Here is a 12,914-nt window from a genome sequence, read left to right as displayed (position 1 = left end):
GTGCATCATCCCCTCGTGGGCTCTGAGCAACGAAGCCTTTAAAGGACGTGATGGCTGTCGAATTCTCTCGGGGGCGGGCGGGCGGGGGGGGCGGGGGCCTTCGGCTCTGCGAGCAGCTTCGCGTTCCTCGACTGCCTTCCTCCCACCCGTTGCCTCTGCAAAGCTGCAGGGCCGAGCATCGTGTGAAAGCGCCGGGAAGCTTCTCAGTGCAGGGAGACCATGAGTGGGACCGGCTACGGAGGGGTTGCGGTCGGCGCAGACTGCCGCATGGAAGCCCTGAAGATCCCATCCTCTTAAAGGGACAGGCGCCTGCTGTCTTTTTTCAAGGGCTCCCTGTGCCTTTTGTGCAAGGATGGAACTGGCGGGAGTAAATTGTGGTTTGCTTCCCCCCACCCCCCCAGCCCCAAGCCCTTTCACTTTGCTCCCCAGCCTCCGATTTCTGAGGGATGAAAAGTGGAGCTGGGGCCTGTGTTTAGCAAAGTCCTTCTTCCAAGCAATCGGAGGGCTCCAAAAGGGCTGCCCGGTGACCTGCATTGTCACATGCATTACAGTGGAACTAGCTACATGCATCCTTCAGTGGGCGTAAGCAGCACCTTAGAGCAGGAGCAGGATGACTTTGGGTCTGATCCTGCTGCTTTCTTGGAGGGAGGGGGGCATAGAGAAGCAGAGAAGGCCAGGGAATGCCTGCTCTTGGTTCAGAGTTGAGGTCAAGTGCTTTGCTGACTGTTTAGAGATCCTGATACCTTGGAGGGGAATCACCTGGCAACCACTGGGGACCCAGGCAGAAATAAATACCCAGTCATCATAAATGTCGCCCAATTTGCTTCTTTCAATATTTGTGTTATGGGAGAAAAGCCTCATGCGGAGCTTTGATCCCAACCGTCGTCAGGAAATATTTATTTTCCCCTGCTTTGCCGTGGGGTGACTTGAGCTCAAAATACTGTGGAACCATTTAAAGAGCTTGAGTCTTTAGTCTGGGAAAAATGGGGATTAACTCTGCTGCATTTGCCAGGCTGCCCATCGCCTGTGCTGGGGAGCTTTTGACAGTACAGAAGAAAGGTTTCCCTTTTTGTAAATTAGGTAATTATTATTATTTTTTTCAAAACAATAGGCTTCCTTTTTCACGAGCTTCCCAAGCGAGGAGCCAATCTAACTTCCCTTGTTCTGGCTCTGTACTAATGCTGGACAATGTTAGAAATCCTCCTTGGAAGTTCCATTTTCCTATTGGCAAGAACTGGGTGTCTGAAGCCACCTAAATCAGTCTGAGTGGTCCTTTCAATTTACAGACCTGAGGAACTTCCACCGCCTTTTAAGAGCAGCCCCTGGGAGAAGATAGTCCCATCTTGAGTTACAGGAAGCGGTTCTTCATTCCTGACATCTTAGGATCTGGCCAAGTTGATTGTTTTCGGATCCTGTACTATTAAAAGTTAAATAGGGGCTCACAGTTCGGGGGGGTGGAGCTCAAGCTTTGGCAAATATTGTGCTGCTTCGACCAGTTCGACCAGCTCAGAAGCCAATAGGCTGGGACAGTCAGGACAACCATCGGAGGTGTCACCGTCTGGGTTCCCAGAGAATTTCCAGTGGCCACATTGTGGGGAGAAGTGTGGAGATGGCGGGGTTTCTGACCACACAAAGGCAAAGCACAGGAGTAGGAGAGATCGACTTTCAAGAAGTAGAACAGCTGGATTTCAGACCTGTTGCCTGGACCTGCAAAGCTGACTTCAGTTAACCGAGGAGAATGTTTTGTAGTTCAGGGTTGAAATGAGGAGCCCTAGGTTCTCTCTGAGCTTGGTGGTTTTCTTGCAGATGGTTCACGACCCAGCTAGGTAAATGCTGCTGACATTACCTAGTTTGGGTAACGATGTCTGCAAGAAAGTAACCAAGCTCTGAGAGCATCCAGGACCCCTGACCTCAAGGCCTTTCCCTTCTAGGGCACTAATCCTCAGGAGAGGCCAGAGCAGTGGGAACAGCACCTATTAGAGATAATTTCCAAGGGTTCCGGGTCTTGTTCAGAGACTCCTGGTGGTACTAACATAAGAACAAATGGTTTGAGCAGAAAGTTGGCATCGGTTTGTGTTTTAAGCAGAGAGGGGAATAGCAGGTAGAATTCCTGGCGGGAAATCTGTGGCATAGAGGAGGATTTGTGGCTTCTGGCCTCACTTCCTTTTTCACTTGACCCCACAGTCAGTTATTAGAACAAAGAACCAAGTTCTCAGGAGTTGGAGCACCGAGGGCAAAAAGTGCATAATGGGAACCGGATCCTAAATTAAGGGCATGCAATGCAGCACTGCCTACTTTGGTGATCGACTTTTCCTCTGTACAGGTAGTCCTGGAGCCCAACGTTTAAGTTGCTAAGTGAAACATTTATTAAGTGAGTTTTGCCGCATCTGATGACTTTTCTTGCCGTAGTTGTTAAGCGAATCATTTACATTTGTTAACTTAGTAACATGGTTGTTAAGTGAATCTGGCTTCCCCCGTTGACTTGGCTTCTTAGAAGGTTGCAAAAGGCGATCATGTTACTCCCGGACACTGCAACCGTCATAAATATGAACCAGCTGCTAAGCATCTGAATTTTGATCATGTGACCGTAGGGATTCTGCAACGGTTGGAAATCACTTTTTTCAGTTCCATTGTAACTTCGAATGGTCACTAAATCAACGGTTGTAAGTCGGGGATTGTCTGTGTATGTATGTGTATATATGTGTATATATGTCTTGGCGACACTTCCAATTTTACACGGGAGAAAACCCGAACAACCAAAGACCTATATATATATATAGTTTTGTTTTACATTTATACCCCGCCCTTCTCCGAAGACTCAGGGTGGCTTACAATGTATATATATATATATATATATATATATATATATATATATATATATATATATATATATATATATATATATATATATATATATATATATATATATATATATATATTTGTTTTCTGAGGTTTTCACGGGTGTTTGTATGTAGGTCTTTGGTTGTTCGGGTTTTCTCCCGTGTAAAATTGGAAGTGTCTTGGCGACGTTTCAACGAAGTCTCATTCGTCATCTTCAGGCTTCAGCTTCGTGCTTCTGGGAGCAATGTGTGATCGCAGCTGTTTCTTCCTTTTAACTGCTAGTGGGGGTTTGAACTGATTGGGTGGGAGTGACACCCACTGTGAGGATGTAGCACGACCACAAAGCCAAACAGCAGCTATGCAGCTCACCAGCTCAAGTCCCTCTGCAACACAGACTAAACTGAGCACAACCAAGCCCCCACCCAAACAGGACACACCCCCAGCCAATCAGAGCACAAAAAAAACCCCAGCCAATCAGAGCACAGCCAAACTCCCACCCAATCAGTTCAAACCCCCACTAGCAGTTAAAAGGAAGAAACAGCTGCGATCACACATTGCTCCCAGAAGCACGAAGCTGAAGCCTGAAGATGACGAATGAGACTTCGTCGAAACGTCGCCAAGACACTTCCAATTTTACACGGGAGAAAACCCGAACAACCAAAGACCTACACACACACACACACACACACACACACACACACACACACACACACACACATATATATATATATATATATATATAATTTGCAATTATATCCCGCCCTTCTCCGAAGACTCAGGGCGGCTTACACTATGTTAGCAATAGTCTTCATCCTATTTGTATATTTATATACAAAGTCAACTTATTGCCCCCAACAATCTGGGTCCTCATTTTACCTACCTTATAAAGGATGGAAGGCTGAGTCAACCTTGGGCCTGGTGGGACTAGAACCTGCAGTAATTGCAGGCAGCTGTGTTAATAACAGACTGTCTTACCAGTCTGAGCCACAGAGCCCCATATTAATGCAGGACCTTGATATTCTGCTTTGGACTGATGAGCAGAGCAGCCCGAAATGGGACAATTTGCCACAGCCAACTCACCGTGGAGAAGCCCCATTTGTTGGTTGACAGAGCAAAGGAACTACCTAGTTCGACGTGTCCCTAATAGAAATATAGTTCTTAAAGCATCCATTGAAATGATCTCAAGATCTATTTTCAGCCTATATCAGGAGCAGAAACCTTGGTTAAGGGAAGGCCACCCCAAAGTTTGCACAGCATGTGGGAACCTGCACTCAAAAGCAGGGGTCTCCAACCTTGGCAACTTTAAGCCTGGAGGACTTCAACTCCCAGAATCCCCCAGCCAGCAAAGCTGGCTGGGGTATTCTGGGAGTTGAAGTCCTCCAGGCTTAAAGTTGCCAAGGTTGGAGACCCCTGCTCAAAAGGGAAGATAACTAGGAGGCTTCTGTAAGGCTTTTAAAGGGCGGAGCAGATCCCTTTATCTCCTGCAAGATTGAAGGCCCGCCTTTCATCCCACCCTTCTCCCCCAGCTCTTCAAAAGAGGGAAGGTCATGACCTCCACCTACTCCAAAGGGGCCTGAGGCTGCAGAGGGGTGCTGCAGAGATACTGTGAGTTCTTTATCCCTGGCCCAGCAGCCTCTTTGAGTGGTAGTGGCCCTGATGGAAAGTCCAGCATTTTTTTGTTTGTTCTTGGAAGACAAGATTTGACATTAGCTGTTGGGGCAACAAGGAAAATATCGCCAGCTATTAACTAAGTAAAAAGAAATAGCATTCATTTCTTCTCCCATTTTTTCTTTGCTTTCTTCGGAGGTTTGTTCCGTCTGCTGTTCTTTGCTGCTTAGATCTTGGGAGTTGTTAGGAAAATTTTGCAACAAGTTTGAATAGAATAGAATAGAATAGAATAGAATAGAATAGAATAGAATAGAATAGAATTCTTTATTGTCCAAGTGTGATTGGACACACAAGGAATTTGTCTTGGTGCATATGCTCTCAGTGTACATAAAAGAATTCATCAATAATCATATGGTACAACACTTAATGATAGTCATAGGGTACAAATAAGCAATCAGGAAACAATCAATATCAGTATAAATCTTAAGGATACCAGCAACAAGGTTATAGTCATAGAGTCATAAGTGGAAGGAGATGGGTGATGGGAATGATGAGAAGATTAATAGTAGTGCAGACTTAGTGAATAGTTTGACAGTGTTGAGGGAATTATTTGTTTAGCAGAGTGATGGCGTTCGGGAAAAAACTGTTCTTGTGTCTAGTGTTCTGGTGTGCAGTGCTCTATAGCGCCGTTTTGAGGGAAGGAGTTGAAACAGTTTGTGTCCAGGATGTGAGGAGTCTGAAAATATTTTCACGGCCCTCTTTTTGACTCGTGGAGTATATAGGTTCTTCATGGAAGGCAGGTTGGTAGCCATTGTTTTTTCTGCAGTTCTAATTATCCTCTGAAGTCTGTGTCTGTCTTGTTGGGTTGCAGAGCATGTCTTATAAACCCAGAAACCTGCAATCTCTACTTGTGGTTTTTCTGATAATGCAGAATGCACATTCATCAAGAATAAAATGATACAACACTTAGTGATAGTGAAGGTTGTTAGTCAGCTATCAAATCATACTAGGAGACAAATGAAAACAATATAAATTGAAAGATACAAGCAACATGGTTATAGTCATAAGTGGAAAGAGATAGATACTAGTAAGGGAGAGAAGAATAGTAATAGTAAATTATTTGACTGTGTTGTGGGAATTGTTTAGCAGAGTGATGGCATTTGGGAAAAACCTGTCCTTGTGTCTAGTTGTTCTGGTGTGCAGTGCCCTATAACATCATTCTGAGGGTAGGAGTTGTATGAACATGGAGAAATACTTTTCCTCCTCTATTTTTGTACTCAACTTGCTTGTTTGATCTGGAATGATTCTATTAGTTTACATGTATATTTGGCTCACTTACATGGATATGGTATATGCCTTTTTGTGTTCTTTATTTCATTAACATGCAGTTTGCTTCAAGGTTTATTTATATGTTACAGCATCTTCCTATTTTCATTTGAATTTATGTTCTATTAAGGATCTTCATCTAGTAGATATATCCTTTGAGAGGTTTACTGTCTTAATTACAACCATCTTTTGGAAATGTTTTTCCCACTTTGGGGACCGTAATTAGGAATTTATTTTCATTTCAGGCACTGATTGGATTAAGGATTTTTAGAACTTACTTCCTTCTCTACTATTTTCTCACTTCATTAAAATCCTGGCAATTGTTGGATCCCTGGTCTTTGAAGGATCAGGTTTAATGTTTGAGTTTAATTCCGCATGAGACATTGGAAAATACTGGAGTGATTATTTTTATCCAATTTATCTACGAATAGCTTGTATTATGGAATAAGATGAGTTTAAAAATAGCCAGCAAATCTATTTTCAGTACAAAGCCTTGTAGGATATTTTGGCCAATTTACTTCTCCTTAAAGAGTTTTTTAAAAAAAACAAATTTTTGTTGAATTAAACTCTGCATTTGATTTCAGAGTGTTTCTTGGCAGCTGAAATAAACATTTCCTGCTTGGAATGCTTGATCGTGATGCTGTTACTAGTCCCAAAGTTCCAAATTTGTCAACAGTTTTAGAAAGACTTAGTTGTGATTCCTAAGCCTGTAACTCATTTCTATAAGAAGTTGGAGGAACTGATTTGTTTATATTCATTATTTATGTAACCTTTGAAATAACAAGAAGAAAACCCACTGAAATATGAAATTAATTTTATTTCTCTAAATCTTAAAAGAAAGTAAATGCAACAAGTCATTTTTTCTTATATATTGAGTTACCTCAAAGAATTTTTTAAAGATCAATTAGTTTCACTTGCCGCATTGTTGAGTTACAGTTTAGAAGTTGGAATATGAATTAATTAATTCAGACATGATTTTATTATTACCACATTTGGAGTTGAAAGGCACTGGATTGTTAACATTAAACTAATCCTGAAGGTCAAGACTACATAGGTCTTTCTTGGTTATATTGTCAGCATTTGATCTATAAAATCATCAGGAACTGGGATGGTGGAAATGGTGCCTGTAATGTGAAATGGCCAACACAGTTCAGCACCTAGAAGAAAAATCTGCACCTGGTTTGTTTCACATGAATTACTTATCTATGTTGCCTTCAGTTTTGAAGTTTTCATTTTTTAGACAGAGCCAGAGGGGGTAATTGATACAGATGTATGGATGCAGTTTCTTTGGTTGAATAGAGCGTAATACTTTCGTCTGAAGGAAAGGATGAAGAGAATGGCTTGAGTGTGGTTAATGCTCATGGAGTGGAGAGAAAAGAAAGGGGGTGAAGGCACGACGTCTGATACGCAGAGAACTTTCCAGGAATAATATATCTGAAGGAAAGGAAAAGTTGAAGGTAGAGTGCAATCTACTAGGGAAATACCTTGCATTATTTCCTTTGCAACTAACAGAAATGTCTAATTATTTCACTGGAACTGCCTAGGACAGTTTTGAAGAAGACAGCAAGAACATAAGTGGAGGAAAACCTGTTTCAAATCTGACTGAATTCTGAAAATGACTCGTTATCAAGACTTTTCTGAGCCCTTCCTGGAAGTAAAGCTGTTCCTCTCTTGTTTCCTCTCCATTTTTATCCAGCAGACTTTTCTGAGAGTTTCAGGGTCTTTTTGCATCATATATTCTCTTGGTAGCTCGCCTCAATGTGTGTTGAGTAGACATTCTGATGGCAAAGTGGCTCTATAGTTTGAGCTGCTCTAGCAGTGGAAAGTTCTGAACTCAAGAAAGAAAGAGAATTACTACAATCCCATGCGTCCCACCCCTAAGTCAGCCCAGGGGTTTCTGTTGATTGTTAGTGTCCTGTGAGGACTGACAATTGGGTGGCCATATCAATGTACGCACTGCACAACAGGTAACTTTAGGGTACTTCCAGATCTGTCTTAAATATTGGGGGCACAAGCGGGATCTATGGCATCAAGGACCTTTTACTGGCTGTGTTTGCAGCGCTAAATATGTCTGTGCTTGGATGGAGAGACCTTCACTGATAATCATAACATGGACACCATTTGTTTAGATTACTGTAATGCATTATCCATGGGGCTATCCTTGAATACAGTTTGGATACATTAGTGAAGATCAACTGTTGTGGTGATAGCATATTGTGGTCATGTTCTTCACGCTTCATCTTTGAGGGTCTTCTCTGGGAGATCCCCTAGGCCCATGATGGTGAACCTATGACACATGTCCCGGAAGTGGCACACAGAGCCATCTCTCCAGGCACGTCAGCCGTCGCCCATAGCTCTTCCGGTTTCTGACGCACTAGCCAGCTGGTTTTCATGTGCGCGGGAGCACCAGAAACCAGAACAGCAGCCGGCCAGTGCACATACGCACACCAGGAAGATGATCTTCTGATTTCCGGTGTGCACATGCACACTGGCCAGCTGGTCTTCACGTGCGCATGCATGGCAGAAACCAGAAGAGTAGCCAGCCAGCACGCGCATGCATACTGGGTGGCTGCTGTTCCAGTTTTCGGAATGCATGCACACACATGTGCTCCCGTTTTGGCACTCTGTTCCGAAAAGGTTCGCCAACCTAGGCTGAGACTCAATGAGTGTCTACTCAGAAGATGCAAGGCTTTTCATTGGTGGCCCCCAGATGGATGTGGCGCTCCATGGTGGGATAAAGGACCCATCTTTACTGTCTTTCTCTTGCAGGCAGAGACACGTTCATCCTCCCAGATGGGTTATTATAGCATTAAATGATATGCTGCCCACTGTGATATTCCTGCTGTTTTAATACTGTTTTATTGCTTACCCTTGTTCATTTTATCTTGCATATTATATAAAATATTTACACATCGCTTTGATGCCAGCTGTTCTGCATTGCTGTTTAATCAGTTTGAATTTTGTTTTGCAAACCATGTTGAAATATTTCCTGGGAAGCAGGATATAAAAGTTTTAAGCAGAGAAAAGCAATGGTATTTTTCTCTCCATGGTCCTACTAGCCAAAGTCCTGGCTTTGTGGAGATGGAGACGAACCTTTTTTCTTCCATGTTCTGGATCTTTGTGGCCCCCCGCAAATCTGAGCTTAAAAATGTTTCAGCCCGTGGGTGCATCTCAGTGCTTTTTTTTAAAAAAAAAGTTTTTTATTTTTTTTAAAGAAATAAAAAATCATTTTTTTTGAACAGGATATCTGTTCTGACTACGTACATCCTTAAACATAATTCAAATTTCACCTCCCATTGTATTACATCCAATATATTTCCTTTTCCCACTTAAAAATTATTATTATTTGCAACGTATCTATCAAAAAATCTGTTCCATCCCCCCATTCTGAAATCTATATTTTAAATCAAGTTTAGTCCCCATATTTCAACCCCCCTTTTTTACCCTACCCTCCTTCATTCCAAATATAGCAGTAGTTTAATTTCACCAAGACAATTGTTATTTCATAACCCAATACCCAATAAAAAGCATCTCAGTGCTTTTTCAGCCGCAGAGGGGATCTTCCGATGGAGATGGGAAAATGGATCACAAATCATCTGGTTCAACCATGCGCTTATCTCAGAGGACTCTTCTAAACAGGAAGAGCTGTAAGCCTGGTAAAGACTAAAGACTTTGTGGAAAGAATTGTATAAATCAGGGGTCTCCAACCTTGGCAACTTTAAGACTTGTGGACTTCAATTCCTAGAGTTCCTCAGCCAGCTTTGCTGAGGAACTCTGGAAGTTGAAGTCCACAAGTCTTAAAGTTGCCAAGGTTGGAGAGCCCTTGTATAATTGATCAACAGTAGCCAAGAGAGCAGGGAGAGCCCAAATGCTCAGAGAAAGTTTTTCTGACACCAACAAGATCTTCTGCCATCATTCAGCAACCGGGGCTCTTTGTGTGAAATGCATAATAAAGTATTAAGTCAAGCAATAAATTTGTAAAGAATCTCTCCTTTTTAAAAAGGGTCTCAAAGGTGAACCTTTATTTATGCCTCTTCTCTGCGTCGCCCAGTTTATGTAGATTCTTGCAAACAAGAAGCGAGGTTTAATTTCCCTTGTTCACAAAATCTCAAATAGGTTGGTTTTTTGGGTATCTTTTCTTTTGTGTACACTGAGAGCATAGGCACCAAAGACAAATTCCTTGTGTGTCCAATTACACTTGGCCAATAAAAAATTCTATTCTATTCTATTCTAATTTTGCTGTCAAAACTCTTTATTAAATTCAGAAGTGTTTTTGTGCTGGGAGAGGTAAGATTGGCCGTAATTACGTCTTGCTCGGGGACTGCGTGCACAGATTTGAATCTTACTTTGCTTTCTTAATTTAAAAAATGTATATAGCCATCCATCTCACCCAAGTGACTATGGGCGGCTATATAAACTGTCTAAAGATCCGCCCCTCCCCCAAAGGACTGCAGTATGAAATGGCACAGCTTTCTTTAGTCAATGTTCGAGAGCTAAATCTAAAATCTTGGCTACCATTTTGAACAATCCTTATTGCTCCAGCTTTAATTGCTTTTATCTGTTATAAAATTAGAATTTTATTTTTCACTGTTGCACCATGCCTAAGGAAAAAAAACATGGAGTATCTTTAAATCCTTCATATTCTTCAAAGATATTGGAAGGATAAAGTATCATCTAAAGCAGATCTCTAAACCATTTAGGAAACTGTTGTGACAAAATCAAATTAAAAAAAAAGAAAAAGAAAGAAACTGTTACAACTCAGTGGCAGCTTCTGACTGGCTTTGTCCTTGAAAACGAGGAAGTTTGAGCAACAATGGCAAATCACTTCCATGTTATTGCCAAAACACCCGGTGTAGATGTGTCTTTGTTGTTGCCAAGGACTGAGCTTCACTGAAGCGTGTTTTTATTATTATTTAATGAAACTTGCCTGTTTCACGATGGAAACAGCATATGTGGACTGTGAAGCCACAGAACCAGTGACCAGAAAGTTAAAACTGTTTAAAGTCTTCTAATCATGGGGACCAACAACCAAGACCACCTTGGCAGGATTTTTCACTACTGCTTTCCTTGTTTGAATGTTACGCTTTGGTTTGGGCTGAGAAGATGCCGCTCATGGTAGCAGCCAAGACTTCAGCTACGGTTATTCACGGTTTGTTCTGATGGATCTTCCTCTTTAAGGCCAGGATGCTAAGAGGCTGATGTACCCTTTTCACCCGTTTGGAGCCTGGTGGAACTAAATCTTTTTTCTTTTCTTTTTTCCTTTGCATTTGGGGATCTTTTAAGGGCAAAACGCATATCTCAGCCTTCACTCTTTCTTACCACTGCAAGCAAATTAAAGCAAAGCCTGGTAGTCTTCAACCCATATGTTGCACACCCCGCTTTAGGCTTAGAGATGGAATATGTGCTGCGTGACAGCACAACCAAATAAATTATTTATGGCATATTATATAAACCAGTTTCTCTCTGTGTTGTTGGGGGATATGGCAACTAGTGCAACTTAGGCGTTCTCCTGGATGGGCAGTTGTCTTTTGAAGAACATTTGACGACCGTCTCCAGGAGAGCTTTTTATCAGGTATGCCTGATCCGCCAGTTGCGCCCCTTTCTTGACCGGGATTCCTTATGCACAGTCACTCATGCTCTTGCTACCTCTCGCCTGGACTACTGCAATGCTCTCTACATGGGGCTCCCCTTGAAGGGCACCCGGAGGCTCCAGTTGGTCCAGAATGCAGCTGCGCGGGTGATAGAGGGAGCTGCTCGTGGCTCCCATATAACACCAATCCTGCGCAAGCTGCACTGGCTGCCTGTGGTCTTCCGGGTGCACTTCAAGGTGTTGGTTACCACCTTTAAAGCGCTCCATGGCTTAGGATCGGGTTACTTACGGGACCGCCTACTGCCACCGTTTGCCTTCCACCGACCCGTGCGCTCTCACAGAGAGGGACTCCTTAGGGTGCCGTCAGCCAAGCAATGTCGGTTGGCGGCCCCCAGGGGAAGGGCCTTCTCTGTGGGGGCGCCAACCCTATGGAACGAACTTCCCCCTGGACTCCGACAACTTCTTGACCTTCGGACCTTTTGCCGCGAGCTGAAGATGTATCTATTTTTTCGCGCAGGACTGGCATAGAATTTTTAGATGTTATTATGGGTTTTTAATTTTAATTGGTTTTTTAGGGTTTTAATTGTATTTTAAATTTGGGCCAAATTTTGAATAAGTTTTTTAGTTATTATTTTATTTGTATTGTGTTTATTGACTGTTGTTTTTATTTGGCTGTTAACCGCCCTGAGTCCTTCGGGAGAAGGGCGGTATATAAATTAAATTATTATTATTATTATTATTATTATTATTATTATTATTATTATTATTATTATTATTATTATTGAGTTTTGTGCAAGACAGTTACAGGGTCCCATCCATATCTGCTCAGAAGTAAGTCCTATGGTTAATAACAGTCCTTTTCGTTTTATTCCAAAAGCTCAGGGTGTCTGCAGACAGGGAAGATGGTGGCCAGTATGACAACGTGATTGAAATCTCAGTTAGAATAATTTAGATTGAAATAAGAAGCTGAATTAGAAGCTCTCAGAACTGTCAGAAATCACTGTGAAGTTTGATTTGGAATCATTAAACATTGATAATCTTGATGTCATTTGTTGCTTGCTTCTATTTACTGTTAGGATCTCTCCAATGTTTCTTTTCCATTGCTTGAGTTTTTCTGTTTTCTTCTCTCCTCACTCTCCTTAATCATTTATTTTGTTGATGATGAGTCCATTGATAACAGGCCTTTAAAACACAAATTCCTCTCCGACATTATTTTTCCTTGAGGTCTCCATGGTTTTGCAGGCATTCCGTACTTTTCCACCTGGGTTAGATTTCTTCTGTGCTTATGATGTCTTTTTCCAGCTATGGTTTTCTTTCACTTCTGGCTTTCCCCCCTTCTCCTTCTCCTTCTCCTTCTCCTTCTCCTTCTCCTTCTCCTTCTCCTCCTCTTCCTCCTCTCCTTAATCATTTATTTTGTTGATGATGAGTCCATTGATAACAGGCCTTTAAAACACAAATTCCTCTCCGACATTATTTTTCCTTGAGGTCTCCATGGTTTTGCAGGCATTCCGTACTTTTCCACCTGGGTTAGATTTCTTCTGTGCTTATG

The 12,914-nt window shown here is 42.2% G+C and overlaps 1 protein-coding gene across 10 annotated transcripts in view; it reads left to right on the top strand.

The window, feature by feature from the left end:
- ANK3 (ankyrin 3) overlaps positions 1-12,914 on the top strand; it is a 345,627-nt gene that overhangs the window by 129,016 nt on the left and 203,697 nt on the right. The gene's annotated exons all lie outside the window — the stretch shown is intronic.

The sequence above is a fragment of the Ahaetulla prasina genome, chromosome 6, assembly GCF_028640845.1.
Source record: "Ahaetulla prasina isolate Xishuangbanna chromosome 6, ASM2864084v1, whole genome shotgun sequence".
Classification (NCBI taxonomy): domain Eukaryota; kingdom Metazoa; phylum Chordata; class Lepidosauria; order Squamata; family Colubridae; genus Ahaetulla; species Ahaetulla prasina.
This window is presented reverse-complemented; position numbering and strand designations above follow the sequence as displayed.